This window comes from Sipha flava, unplaced genomic scaffold, assembly GCF_003268045.1.
Source record: "Sipha flava isolate LNK unplaced genomic scaffold, YSA_version1 203_pilon_pilon, whole genome shotgun sequence".
Classification (NCBI taxonomy): domain Eukaryota; kingdom Metazoa; phylum Arthropoda; class Insecta; order Hemiptera; family Aphididae; genus Sipha; species Sipha flava.
The window spans coordinates 231,402-246,941 of record NW_020272799.1 but is presented as its reverse complement, the minus strand read 5'-3'; the positions used below and the strand labels follow the sequence as shown (position 1 = coordinate 246,941).

The window sequence follows — 15,540 nt, the reverse complement described above, 5'->3', positions numbered from 1 at the left end:
TGTGTGTGTGTGTGTGTGTGTGTGTGTGTGTGTGTGTGTGTGTGTGTATGTGTATTTATATACCTACCGAGTGTTCCACGATCGTTGATCGGTCAAGATAAAAAAGTAATATTAGATTTTTTAACAAAAATACATTCATCGTATTTTCTCGTGACCACCATATACGAATCGGTGTGAATATATAACAAATACGAAAATAATATTATGTAACTAAATTCAAAACGTAATGTTAACGATTTGGAAAATTATTAGTTATATACTTATATACTATATATATATACACAGCCGTTTGCGTTCTAAATAAACATAGACTTGTATTTTATACATTATTTATTGATTTTGGAATATTGTCAATAACATTAGATTTTGATTAGATCACTAAGACAAATTTTAAGTTAAATTAATTTCTTTAATGTTTTATTGACATTCAAGCAAGTGAAAATATGCCAAAAAACCGGTTTCTTAGAATATTATCATATGATATAGATAAGATAGTGAATATTTTGTGGCCATCAAACCGTTATAATTTATAGTTATTAACCCCAAGTGTTAGTTTCTTATGAATTTATTGTTCTCGATATGATTAATAGTTAAATTGAATTTAGACCACAAACATTTGATTATACAAGTAAAAATTACATGAACAATTGCAATTACCTTTTATGCATTGATAAAAGCAAAATGTATATCTTTGTATTTCTTATTATATATTATAATAGTATTATCGATCTTATCAATGTTAATTTTCATAAAATAAACTGGCACGATGTCAGACGAATGTAAAATATGCTGGTATAGGTCCAGTGTGTTCTGAAAATGATGTCGTTAAACGAAAAAAATAAATGTTGTAATACAGGTGCCTAATGAACTTTCCCTTTTGATGATATTCAAATATACATTTAGCAAACATATTTTATATGTTTTATTTACGTACATATATGATGAATACATTGATTTTGAACAATACTACGAAAAAAATAGATACAAATATTGTTTTATTTTATTTCCAATAAAAAATCTTTAATTTTCTAGGATCGTTTCTACTGCTTCATCAAATGTTAGATCATATGTTTAAGATATTTTTGTTCAATACATAGACAGTTTTTTAAAAAAATTAAATTTTTTCAGAAAAAAGTATTCGTTTGTTTTTAACAAATCTTAAGTAAGTTGGTACATTGTTATGAACCTTGTAATGACAGTATATAAAAAAAGGCAATAATGACTAGTTGCATATACTTAACATTTTAATGTAAGTTATTTGATATTTTAGTGTCTTGTTTGTCAAAAATATTCTTTGATTTGACTAATTTACATCATTTATTTCGAAACACAATACTACAAGATATTTAATAATATTCTTTCAAAAACTCAGTTACCAAATAAAACAAAAACATTGTACCAGGATATGGTCTGTGTTTGATTATTAATCAATTTAATCATAGTGAATATTCCTTAGTATATTAGTACCTGCTTAATTTAATCATCAAACAAAAATTAAGTATGTTAATTGTTTTAAAAGATTATTATGAAAATATTATAAATTGTACACTTACTTTAACTAAGTGAAAAATGTAATTCAAAATGTATAAAGTACTAACTTACCAATAAACCTCACAGAGTTGAAGTTATTTTGATATTTGCGAATAATAAGATTGATTATGCTCTTAAAAAGATTTTTTTTTTTTTTGCTGAATTTAATCTATTGTATATCTTCTCATTGGTTGTATTTATATTATGAGAAATTTAAAATAAATAAATACCTGTCCTAAACATGTACATCAAAACATTTTAATTTCAATCGTATTATGTTTGTATATTTTAAACAAAATTTAGTGTGATAAGTTTTACTTAATAAATAAAATAATCCATCTTACACAAAGACGTATTAGTGTATTGAAAAGTTATCTAAGATCGGTAAAAAAAATGCACAATTCAACTGTAACCATTGAGTATTTGCATTTATTTAATGTGCGTTCAGTTCTACATAAATACTGAATAACCGCACTTATCATACTAAGCCAATGAATTTTAAAATTTTGAAACAAAATCGATGACTCTTATAGTAATAAAATTTAAACAAAAAAATTAAAACATAAACAAATAATAGCAACGATATCTTTAATAATAAGTCTTTCGGTATCGATCCACATTTATTTTAATTAAGTTCCTACTCGTCGACTGTTAGTGTTAAAAACAAGTCGTAAACCGTCAATGCTCTTTAAGTATGCTATTGGTTTCATATAACAGATACTTCAAGGGTGACATTTTTATTTTGCATTGTTTAATGTTTTTTTTTATTTTTTAAAGCATTATTTTAATATTTTTCTATCGTTTTATCAGTTTTATTGCTTATTAGTATATTATACAGTCTATTAATTATTAGAATTAAATTAATTTATAATGTTATGTAAAGATAAGTAGTTTTCTTGGTACATCTGTAGTTTAATTGATCAAATCAACATTTTAAAATTTCAATTTTAATTTTAATTTTATTTCCAGGGAATTTATCGATGATTTTTGGAGATATTTTAATCCAGGCTTGGGATACTAATAATGTAATAACTAGGGAACGGATTTATATGTAAATACATATTTTTATTAAAACGAGATATTTAAAATTTGATAAGAAATGTTCATGATTTAAATCATTCCTATTAATATGATGCTACTTTTATTTTACATATTTTTACATATTTTGGTATAATTACATATTTTTACATATTTCACTAATTTGTAAATATTTTTAAACATATTTTATTATTTCATCATTCATACGTCTTCTTCGTACAAAAATACAAGAAATTATTTCAAATTTAGATTCAGAACTTCTATCGCTATTAGAAAAGCTCAAAACATTATGTAAAATGAAACATTGAAAACTCATTTAATTTTCATCTCAGTGAATTTTAGTTTTATTGCACATACATTTACAAAATAAGAAACAAAAATATGTCCTTGAATGAAAGTATGCAAATTGTCGAATCAACGATTGCAAAATGAAAACTCGTAAACGGACCAATAGGCGAAGTTGTAAAAAAGAAAATTCATGTTGTTACAGAAAAAAATTTCAGGCCATATTGATTATAAATCAATCAATGACATAGAGTGGCAGACACCCTTCTAAAATTTTGGAATTATCGCCTTCTAATATTATGCCCTTCAAATATGCTTAAATCAACCGATGTAGGTTGAAGTGGAATGATCATTTAGCCGTTTTAAAAATATTTTCAGATCTAATAGGCGATATTTAATATTTAATAATTTAAAATTGTAATAATTCAATGCAACAAATAATTTTGATAATTTAATAATTATAATTTTTTTTTTTTTATTAAATTTTTTTCCTACATATTTGGATGGTTTTAGCACATATTTTATACATTTTACTTACATAAATATGTACATATTTATGTATTTTTATTACATATAAATCCGTTCCCTAGTAATAACCATGGGCCGGAAGTTGTAGCATTAAAAATTTTACTTTTTAGCTCTTAAATATGTACTTAAAAACTCTAAAATATGCGCTATGAATAGCACGAAAAATAAAAAATATGCATTTAACTCGAAAAAGTATTAGAAAAAAAAAATGAAATGTAATTTTACAAATTTTTGGTGTCGTAGACGACTGAACTGGTTGAATTATAAACTGTTGACAAAAATGTTATATTAATTAAATATATTTGTAAAAGGGTAATTATAATTGAATTATTTTATATAAAATTTGAAATTTCCCTGGATTATTAAAATGTTTGATAATCTAATGCAATGATACAATAAGGGAATAACAATGACATCACTAACTAATAATACATCAAATTGTCGATGAAAACATAAAATAATATTTGATGGGGCGAATGTAAGTTTCTAAACGAGAGTAGCAGGTATAAAAAATACGTACGTTTATTCCTACACGGCAGAAAAAGGTACATATGTAAGTTCCTACACGGTAAAAACTAGGTAAAAAAAATAATATACAAAATAACAAAAATATGTATAATGTAAATATAATAATGATTCATTTTCGCTCATTGTGACTGATATATACGGATATGTACGGACACACGATGATTCGAACAATACTAACAATACTTTTAAGCTAGATGTACATTTTACGGTATATGGTTATAACAAATTATAAGATCAAACCAAAATCAAATTCTGTATCATTTTTATTCGTAATAATAAGATATTTTATTTTTCCTACGTCGAGTCGGGATAATATTATCAGCCTGTAGCTTGTTGTATTTTCCCGTAATTTCGTACATGTTTTTCAGATACTCTAATATACTAAACTTTATATATATATATATATATATATATATATATATATATATATATATATATACTATACTCTAATATAATATTTGAATGTTTAAATTTCAATAACAAATAACAAAAGGAACTTACATATGTCCACGTAGGAACAAACGTATATAAATGTTTACCTGCTACTCTCGTGTAAGAACTTACTATTCCCCATTTGATGAGGTCTATTTCCAATAATTCAAATATTTTAATAAATATAATCAAGTAAATACCATTATTATCAATAAAGTGTGATTATTTCCTGTATTATGTGAAAATATACCCAAAAATATATATTATAAACCCTTAATTAGCAAAATAGCAATAAAACCTGTAAATATCCGAAAATAGCTAAATTAAATTTTATGTATATCAGAGTAATTTGAAACATATTTGTATCTTATTTCGGATGTTCTAAGATGAACCAAGAAGAATATGCATTTGCTAAAACTTCCAGGCCTTGATAATAACTTATATCAGTTAATTTATCAGAGATCAAAATGGATTACAGTAACAGTATATTATTTTATACATATTGATAGTGTTATACCGCTGTTACCGTTCAATAATCGTTGATTTGTGAATTGGTTTAATAATACACGTAAAATTGTTAGATGAAAAAAAATAAATATTTGATTGAAATCGCAACAACGGCCATTTAAGACATTATGTTAGGTACATCGGAGAAATGAACGGTGTACATAATCGTTAATTTGTGAGTTGGTATAAAAATAATTAAAATAGTATCGCATTAACGGATCTCAATCGTTATGGTGGATACATCATAGATGCGAACGGTGTACGTAATATTTTACGGTTAAAAAACTCACTGTTCACACGTCGATAACTGATGTAGCGAGGATATAATGTCATACACTGATCTAATTCCGTTATCGTAACGCGTAAGACTTGTTCACTATTAAGTGTGGAAAAAAAAAAAGTAAAAAATATTAAATAGATTTGATGAGAATACGTTATGCGTTAAGATTTCATAACACAAATACACATGCAAATATGATATAAGTTCGTGTGTTACATACGCCTATGCCACCATTAGCGGTTAAGAGAAAGGTGAATAGTAATCACGAAGAAAAAAAAAAGGAAATAAAATGAATAGGATTTTTTAACAAACCAAAATAAAATAGAGCGTTTCTGTAAGAAGAACGTTTTGACGAAAAGTGGGTACTCGAACGGTATATTTAAATAGAAAGCATTATGATAATAATATTTTCCAATTCTTTGATTGCCGACCACAGTAATTATTGCGGGTACTACAGGTGCCTCGATGCATACTGTGTTGCCTATAACAATAATCAACAGGCATAAGTTAAATATAAAACGACCGTATTATTTATAATAATTTTGTATATTGCAATAGTTAATAAAATACCTATTTATTTTCATATTTTTTAACCGTGAGATTACGATCCGAAATTGACAAATTAAAATTCTTATGTTTGAAAAATGATTTTAGAATACGTTCGAATGGGTCAATTATTATTATCAGCTATTGTTGCTTTTCAGATGGAATATTCGTGTGTACATTTATCTAATTGGTGAACTATGAGAGGAAAAAATCAAAAGCCATCTGTCTTTATAGTTATGTTATTTTTACAATATTAAACGTCGAGATTTGAGTTGTAATATTTTTAGATGAAGATTCATGATAATTATGAAAAAAAAAACAAGTGCATATGTTACTAAATTTTACTTCCTAAAACTAAAAACTGTATAATCATCAATATACAAGTAACATGATAATTGTAGTGTTATAACTATAACTTTTTTTTTATTTTATCATAAAATAAATTATAATAAATACATAGAGAAAAAATTAACCTTATTTTCATATTATTTAATAATAATAATGTTGTCCAATACACAACTATATTTATTACTATTTATTCGTAATAAATTGTTATAATTTAAATATTACGTTATAATTATATACACTGTATAATTATTATTGGGGGAATAATTTCATGGCCTGACGCTTTTAGTGAAAAATAATAAAAAAACGAATTTGAGCTATATAGATATTTAATCATGCGGAAATATCCAAAACCACCGGATTGCGCTGGACCAAATTTACCTTGAGCAATTAAAACTTTGTGGCTACCTATACAACTAGGACACCGTTGATGACCAGCTATGTAAAATATTTACTTCGAAATCGTAGATGGCATGTATTTTGGTTGAGTTTGAAGCCTCATTCGACAGACAGTATAAGATATTCTGTATCAAACATTAAGATTATATTTTTCACAAATATATCATAATTTTTTGGAATGAATGTTTTTATAAAAATATTTACATTTCGTTTATCTTGGGAGAGATCACGGTTCGTTTGTACGTTTTTCTACGTAGTTGTAAATTCGTAAGTCTTTACATTTTTAACACTCAATTGAACGGGATTCTTTAAAATGTTTAGATGAATAACACAGCAGTTATATTATGTATTATTTAACAATAATGATATGGTGTTGGTTTATTTTTCAAAGTGCCGAACACGAGTTCTCTCACCATAGTTTTATGGGCCACAACAGATTTATAACGGGTACTGCAAATAATTACTAACGGGTGCCTTCGATGGATCTAAAGTGGCTTACCGTGTTTGAAATAATAGTACTCGAAACTAGTAAAATCATAATTACAGGACGGCTAATTTTTATTTATTTATTAAATTTAAATCTTACGGTAACTCAAACGTGAAAATAGTGTGCAACAATGCATATTTGTTAAAATATACAAAATAATAAAAAAAAAAAAGAGAAAAAATAGTATAAAAGTATTCAGAACGATTTTTGAAAGTTGAAAATTATCTGTATGTATGGATGGATTTTTTTTTCTGATATAGTTTATGAAATATTTACCATATTTATGGTTATTCCATGCCGAAAAAATTCTGTTAATTGAAGAGTGAATGCTATAACCTGTTTGTTGATGTTTTACATAAAATAAACTACACTAGACTGATGTGAAAATGAGGGAAGAGCAATATTAAATACAGGAAGAAGAAGATAACTGTCGTTAAGTAAATTTTAGATAAATGAAAAATCAAGAAATTGTAATTTTGTTTCCAAGCTATGAGTATATAGGAACAAACTTATTAGTTTATAGTTATAGTTCATTATGTTTGCTGAAGAGGTCTAATCAAAATTTCACGTGACATAAAAATCGATGGTGAACTATTTCAACATTATTTTCATTATTATTAATAAGTTTTTTCTTTTAGTATAATTAGGTTATTGAACGAATTGAATTATTGAACGATAACGATTACGTGTTGAAAGTTTGGATTAGTCGGTGATTGAATACAGGGCCGGCTCAAGGTATAGGCGAGGTAGGCACCTGCATAGAGCAGCACTTTAGTAGGGGTGGCATTTTCAAAATTGATTCGTACATTTTTTTTTAGTTTTATCGGTTTTTTAAAAGAAAAATATTTAAATGAATTCATTCGTGAAAATCACTTAACTATATGATACAATAATATTGGCTAAAGTTATTATATTACTTTATATTACGGCCTACGCTGAGCGTTTTCAATTATTCCAAAAATATAAATAACCACACAATCACTTCCGTGATTTCTGATACACGCGATAGTGATGGGTTTTGAGTAATAATTATAGAAATCATTTTTAAGTCTTTCTACGTATAAAATAAAAATTTACAATTCTTTATATGTAAATATTCACATAAAAAATAGAGGGAGGGGCTAAGTTAAAATAAGAGCTTAATTTTTTTTTGAGGCGGCAAAATTTGATTTTGCCTAGTGCTCTGTTTTTGCTTGGGTCGGCCCTGATTATATATGAAAAAGTTACAAGACTATATACGAGTGTGAGTATATCCATAATTATTGTGCCGCCTAAATATATGATTCAGTTGTAGCGTATGTGATTTATTGAACAAATATTCTTAGTATACCAATAATATATAAATTGTATATTATCCTTATAATTTTATAAAATATTAAGTTTTATATGTTTATAGTAACTGGAAGAATTATATTTAAGTTATAAAAAATATATTGAAATAAATCGTATTTTATATCTATTGTTCCTTTAGCGAGCACTAAACTATAATTTTGCTCACCTTGGCACATGAAGAAGGCAAGTTTATTGGTTGTTTTTTTTTCTCAATATCATGGTGATAATTTATTATATTCAAAAAACAATCCTATGTGATTTTCGGTTTATCCAAAAACGTTAATGATTTTATTAGAAACGTGAGTAATTGCAATTATTCAATATTCTTTCGTTATTTTTTGAATGTATTTTTTTAACTATTTAAATTTGAAAAGAAGGTATTTGTTTACAATTTTGTTCAATTTTACTGATCTAAAAAAACAAAACAGACTTATACTAGACCAATATGGCTTAATCATAGATCCAATTTCATTATCATATTTCATCGGTCTATTTTTTTGTACTCCATAGTTTCATAATTATTTCAAACATTTATCAGAAATATAAAATACTAAAGAATATACAGTACATTTAAATCTGTGAAAAAGTATAAATGTTAAGAATTTCTAAAAAAAAATTGTGAAAAAACTAAAAATCTGAAATGTATTATTAAATATTAATGATATTATTATAAGCCTCACTCATAATCATTATTCCAGTATAATAGTTGTGTTCAAAATTAGGTTGAAATTATTTTCTACTAATATTTGAACTGTATGGTGCGAAAAGAAGTAAATGCTAAATTGCCCAATACAATAGTGGTTGATTCTTAAAATTATATATCTTAAAACTTTGGATTGTTTTCTTGTGGCCACTTATTAAATATATTTTATTTTTATCGTTTTAGAAAAAAATTATTAACAGTAAATACTTAAAAATAGCACAGATAAATATTTGTTAGAGTTAGTATTTTTAAATTTAATTTATCATATATCGATATTTGTGAATATATTTCAAAGTATTTGATTGAAGACATTAAAAATATTTAATTTGTTCTCTATTTTGAAATTCTGCTAAATATAAAGCTATATATTGTAATTATTAATATAATAAGGAAAAAATATAACAAGTGTGATGATTTTATTAAATTTTTCAAATAATTATTTGCAATTTTAATTTGTTGACCAATATAACGATTATAACTATTTAATTCTACACATTTAATGCCAAGTAAGTGGTGTACGAGAAATAAATTAAAGTAATAATTACAAATCTGATACAGAAGTTATTTGTTTCATCATGTTTAAAATGTAATAAAAATCTTTATGATTTTCGTTGATCGAAACAATAATAATAGAGATAAACAGCTACAGAATTTCAATATTGTTCCTTGTACATTAGTTATTATTTCATAAGTTTTTATGAAATTTAATGTGCTTAGGGCTAATACGTCCAAACACCTAAAGACATATACGTTTTAAGTAAAAATACCTAATAAAATCTTTGAGGTTCGATAAAATATATTGATACTAAAAGTAATATTAACATTACTTTTGCAACAGTTAAATCATTTTGGTACCTATCAAATCGCGAGTACAGAGTTTTTACAAATTTAAAAATATTCTAAAGTTTCGTGTTCTTATATAGTAACAGTTTTTCGCTAGGCATTTCTGCTATGCACCATATAAATTATATGCGATTATAATTGTCAAAATAATTTATACTCACATAATACCAAATTGTCCTTAATCATTCAGCTACAGCAAATTATCCAAAATATCGTCGAATCGAAAAAAAACGTGTATTCAATGTGCACAATTTATTCTGAAAATAATTTTGTTGTAAAATGTTGTGATTAAAATATTTTTATAAGCCGTGCTTTTTTAATTTAAAATCACGGCGAAACAAAATTTGATTTAATACACGGTCCACTTTCGATAAACGTCTACACTTTTAATTTAAGTGAAATACGTTAATTTCTTGTTAAATCGCGATTGTTACTCAGCATCGCACACAATATGGACTGGCTCTATGTTGTCAAGGGTTAGCGCAAAAAACGCACGAGAAATTTCAAGGTTTCAATGTCGAATAGGTGGAGCTTCGAGATAGAGCATCAAACAAATCACCTCCTCGTGTCCACGCATCGTACGCAAAGTCAAGTTCACTGCGAAACCCGAATAGATAATTCTACACACGAGGAGATAAATGCATTTAGCATTAAAAAATGATTACAATAAACCGTATACGTGCGGTAGGTAACAGTGTTATTGTTTTCCTAGAGTTTAGAAAAATAAATAAATAAAAAATGTTGAGTATGATAAACGGTATATGTGATAGGAATAATGCATAAATATATTACAGTCAAATGAACGTAATATAGCTAAGTACAAGGAATGCTAATTTTGCACGAGAAAGAATTTTTATATTTTCGTTTGTTATTATATCCGTCGTTCTGTGAAATATTAGGATCATACATACGTACGATTGCTATCCTGTACGAACGTATATTTTTAATTTCTCAAACACAACACTTCACGTGCGCACACCTACAAGTGTACAACTGTAGCAATGTTCAACGGATTTCGACTCGATATAATCGCTAAAATTCAGTGCGTAATGAAAAAATACACTTTTCAATCGTGTTTTCTGTTCACGCGCAGTAGAACTGACATAATTTCGAACACGCGTACATAATTTTTGGTACCATTTGTTTGGATAACTTTTTACCCACATCCAAGGGCGACCGCAGAAAATTTATCAGGGCGGGCCATAATTAAATCGAATACCAAAAAGTATATTAAAAAAAAATGTATTCTTAGCAAACAATAAAATATACCAGAATTGTACACACTTTAATCGTTATCAAATAAAAATTTAAGTCTTCGTAGTTGTTCGATAGCAAACCTTGTTATTGACTGTTTGATTAATTTTTTCTAGTGATGAGGTGGCAAATTCCCTGTCTTCCCCCCTCCCCTCGGGCGCCCATGCACACATCGTTGATTTGTTAAGCAAAGCGGTATACACCATTAAAATTTTGTAAAAACATTATAAAAATTATATATTTATGAATTTACATGATTCAATGGGTGAACGAATTTGTAAAGTTGCTTATGAATTTTCAAATTTGTTAAAACCTGTTAAATAAAAAGTGGATTAGGATTTTCGGATGCTATTTACAATTCGTTTTCATTTATTGGACAATAGTTAAAAAGCTAAATTAGTAATGTTCGAACAAGAAGTGGAACATTGATAACTGAAAATTAAAATAGAGTTCGTATGAAAAATAAAAATAAATGCTTGTTTTACTGCACATAAATCGAAAAAATACTAAACATTTTTATATCCCTTGTTTAGTGGAACAATTCGAAACAATTTTCAAACCATCTGTAAAAAATTGTTCATTTTTCTGTTGAATAAAATGTATCCTACATTACTCGAAAAAAATTTGTTTATTTTTTTTTAATTGCAAAATTTTCCATCCAATAATAGTACGTTAAATTTAAGTCTAAATAATAATAATTTAATTAAATACAACTAAACCATCACTTATTACGGTAAAGATAAAGTAGTTTAAATATAAACACAATTTTGTATTTTAGGCTTACTTATATGTAATAACTATTTTAAAACATGAGTACACATTTTAGCTGAAATCGTTCAATGTTTACTTAGAAGTAGCTTATCGTTTTCGTTTTCACGACAATAATAGCTAATAAATATTTAAAAAAAAAAAATAATTATTATTGTAACTAGAAAAAATGTATTCGAAAAGAACGATTACAAATGTTCGTAAAAATGTCGTATCAAACATCGCCGCGCGGCAGGAACTTAGTAGAAGTACACACGGATAGATTTTTAAATGTTGTACGGAAATAAAACATGACGTAGTGTTCTCATTACCGCCGAGTGTGATAGTAAAATATAACGATATGAGTATGCCAGGTACCGTTTCAAGTTTTCCCGTGTACACAATAACGTCCGAATTTCATTACAGCTGTACAAAAAACCGATCGAACGTTTTATACACTGCAACGGTAATATCGATATCGAACCTATGTACCTGTCGACCGGTATTCAGGTATTCGAACGTATAGCGATAATAATAATAGTGTAATAATAGTTAAATAGTGATCGTAACGAATTAGTGAAGACCGTTTTTATTCGTGATATAAAACAATATGACAATCATAATATTACATACCTACACGAGTCGTACAACGTTATTTATGATTAACAAAGGTCACGGACGAAGGAAAGGTCCTCGTGATGGACGCAACGCAAAATTCTCAACGAATCTAGTCACACGCTTGTGCTGTACGCAAGTATACGTACACGTAAACATATACGTTGTACACATATACATAAGTAAATACATACACACATATACGTACCTATTATCATTAATCATAAATTCCGATTACACTTCGAATTTATTGTTTACCGCAACGGCGTACGACCCAAGTCTTGCGTACCGAAATGTCTTGTGTGTACGTACCATCGGGATGACACGGCCGTATAACGATCGCGTTTGTGTCGAAATTCAGATGAAGCAACATGTCACGAATGTTCACAATTAATCGTCTTTTAATTATAAATGTATTATTATGCTGGGCTGACCACGCTGGTTGTACGAAACCGCGGTTGTAAAATTATTAGAACGTGATATATATATATATATATGTTTAAATCCTAGCAACAAAACACGAAATAAAATCCCGTGGATTTTATTACAAAAATATATTTCATTCATTACTTTCTGTGGGCTGATAATTTAAAAATGTTATGTTACATTCAGTCTATGTCGAAATATATCAGTGAATTTGAAATATTTTCCAACAAAAAAATTGTGTTTGTTTGAACGGCAAATAAATGCTGTTATCTTAAAAAGAAAAAAAATACCATATACATGTATATATATATTTCCAGAAAAGTAACAAGGCTTCGAACGGTGTATGAAACACGTATAAAAAAATTATTGATAGTTGTGTGATGACCTAATGGATTTGTTGGAGCCGTAAATTTACCGATTGTTCTGTAAATAATGACAGCAATAAAATATTTTAAAAATATTAAACTTAATTCTTCGTATAAAATGGTTAAATTCCTGAAGTGGAGAATTCATTACAAAAATGGAATTGCATTCGTCTAACCTTGTAGATATACATACTTCTATGTAAAACCAATTAAATTGTATGCGATTTTACAATTTGCATTGTTTTAGTCACAAAGCACTTTTCATAAGAATAATTATATTTTTAACTAAAATGTACATATTTGTATAATTATTGCAGTGGATTTTTTTGATTAGAGAAATAGTTTTTTCATTTCTTTTTTATATGTATTTGGAAAAATATTTTGACATATTTTTAGTACGTTTAGTGTTTAAGAAATATAAAACTATGATATAAATATAAAAATGTGTAACTTTAATTTTTCTGAATGAAAAGATAATACATTCATGGTTTAGTGGGGTATGTTATGTTTATACATAATATATATCTCTCACAGATTTTCGGTCGTTTCCTTGTGTTTCTTTTTTTAACTCTATTGTTTAAACATTACTGAATGGTGGAAGTCTAAATGAAAGTCGATTAACAAAATTGCAATGAGTCCGAACATTCCTCCGAAGCTATTCGATACGACGGCTTGTTATCTGTACCTCGTTAAAAGATCACATATTAGAAACAAATTAGTCTCGGTCGCATCACACATAATATTCACACATATTATCTAATGACACTACATCAATTGATTTCCAAAATACTATCCGCATACCCATAGTGATAGGGTAGGTTAGAAGGTATAACTCCCCCTCGTTGTCTTTTTTCGACGCCATTGATTTTTTACAACCATAGGTTATAATCTTATAAATTTAAAAAAAACATTCACTTCTATGTACAATCATCATTTGTAAGTTATTTGGTAGCCCGAGTCCTTAGGCTTCCTTATAATTTGCTTCATATGAATATGATTATGAACAATCCATTAAAATAAATTAGCATTTAAATATCACTCCACTCCGCACCAATAGTTGAACATTTTTGGGCACTCCGCTGCCCACGGTTAACACTCAACGAAATAAATCTACAATGGCGCGCATAAACAAACACAACAATTCGGCAAATCGACACGACTCAGGACGTCATCGCGTAACAGAATGATTCGAGCGAAAATGATAAATGCGAATAACGTATGGTAATTAGTCATTGGGATTACCCTGTATTCGATGTGCTTTTACTATTCACGGTTTGAAGACATTAACGAAGGGAATTTATAGATATAAAGAAATAAAAACAACAACAACACGGTATTAAATCCGTGTTCAGCTGTTCAGATAAATAGTGTTAATAAACAATAAAACGAAGCGAGTTATTTCGTTGAGCTGGATAATTATAAACGTGATACCAGTACTTATTTACTACGTCACTACATTACTACGTCATGACGTGTTTTCGCGAAGTTTTTTAAATCAATTTTACGATTGCTCCTACATTCACAACTTGATGCATCGGTCTATAGTTTGTACAATATATTCGTGCACCTTAGATGGTTTCTGTAGTTCCCGATGAAAAATCTACTAGATTTTTCTGATCAAAAAATGTTACTGCAGCAAATGGGGGACGACCATTGATGTTTGTAGTTTGCAAGCATTTTTTAGTGAGACATAGTATGATTTTGCACCGACTGATACCGGTTTTAATGTTTCTCAAATTAAGTTTGTAAAATCTAAAATTGTTCCAAAGAGCGTCGAGAACATTATAATAAATTTGTCCATATTTTTATTTTATTAAAACAAGTTTGTTGAGCTAATAGATATATTCGTAGGTAGTAAGCAGTTTGAAGGAGAGATTAAATATGACATAAACTTAGTACTTGTTCAAAACAAATTAAGATGGTCTATATATACTAAAATATGATTATTTAAGAATCGTAAGTTTAAAGTTTCGTATTAAACTTAGTATTTTATTTGCGAAATGTAAAATGCGAGTCCAATATCAAATCGAAAATCTTACGAAAAATATAATAATATGAAAATAAACCCAATCCATTTACAAAATATTATATTCTACGGAGGCCATTAAGTACCACAAAAAAGAAAAAGTAATAAATTAATAATATAATGATGATGTCAAATGAATATAATATAACCCGTAAAAGTATTCAAGAACTAATGAAATATAAAGCCGACCAGTGATGGGTGAAATAATGATTAACGTTAATCAAAGTGGGGTTAATCAAAGTTAATCAAAATATAAAAATTAAAAATTTTTTTTTTAAATGTTTTATTATTTTATGAAAAAATTACAATATACTTAAATAAGTA

At 27.2% G+C, this 15,540-nt stretch overlaps 1 protein-coding gene across 1 annotated transcript in view; it reads right to left on the bottom strand.

The window, feature by feature from the left end:
* The window catches only part of LOC112682417 (scavenger receptor class B member 1), a 49,365-nt gene extending 39,123 nt beyond the window's left edge, over positions 1-10,242 (bottom strand). Inside the window, exon 1 of the mRNA XM_025553015.1 lies at positions 9,945-10,242. The gene's annotated coding sequence lies outside the window, so the exon portion shown is untranslated. The remainder of the gene's footprint in view (positions 1-9,944) is intronic.
* Positions 10,243-15,540: the final 5,298 nt, after the last annotated feature.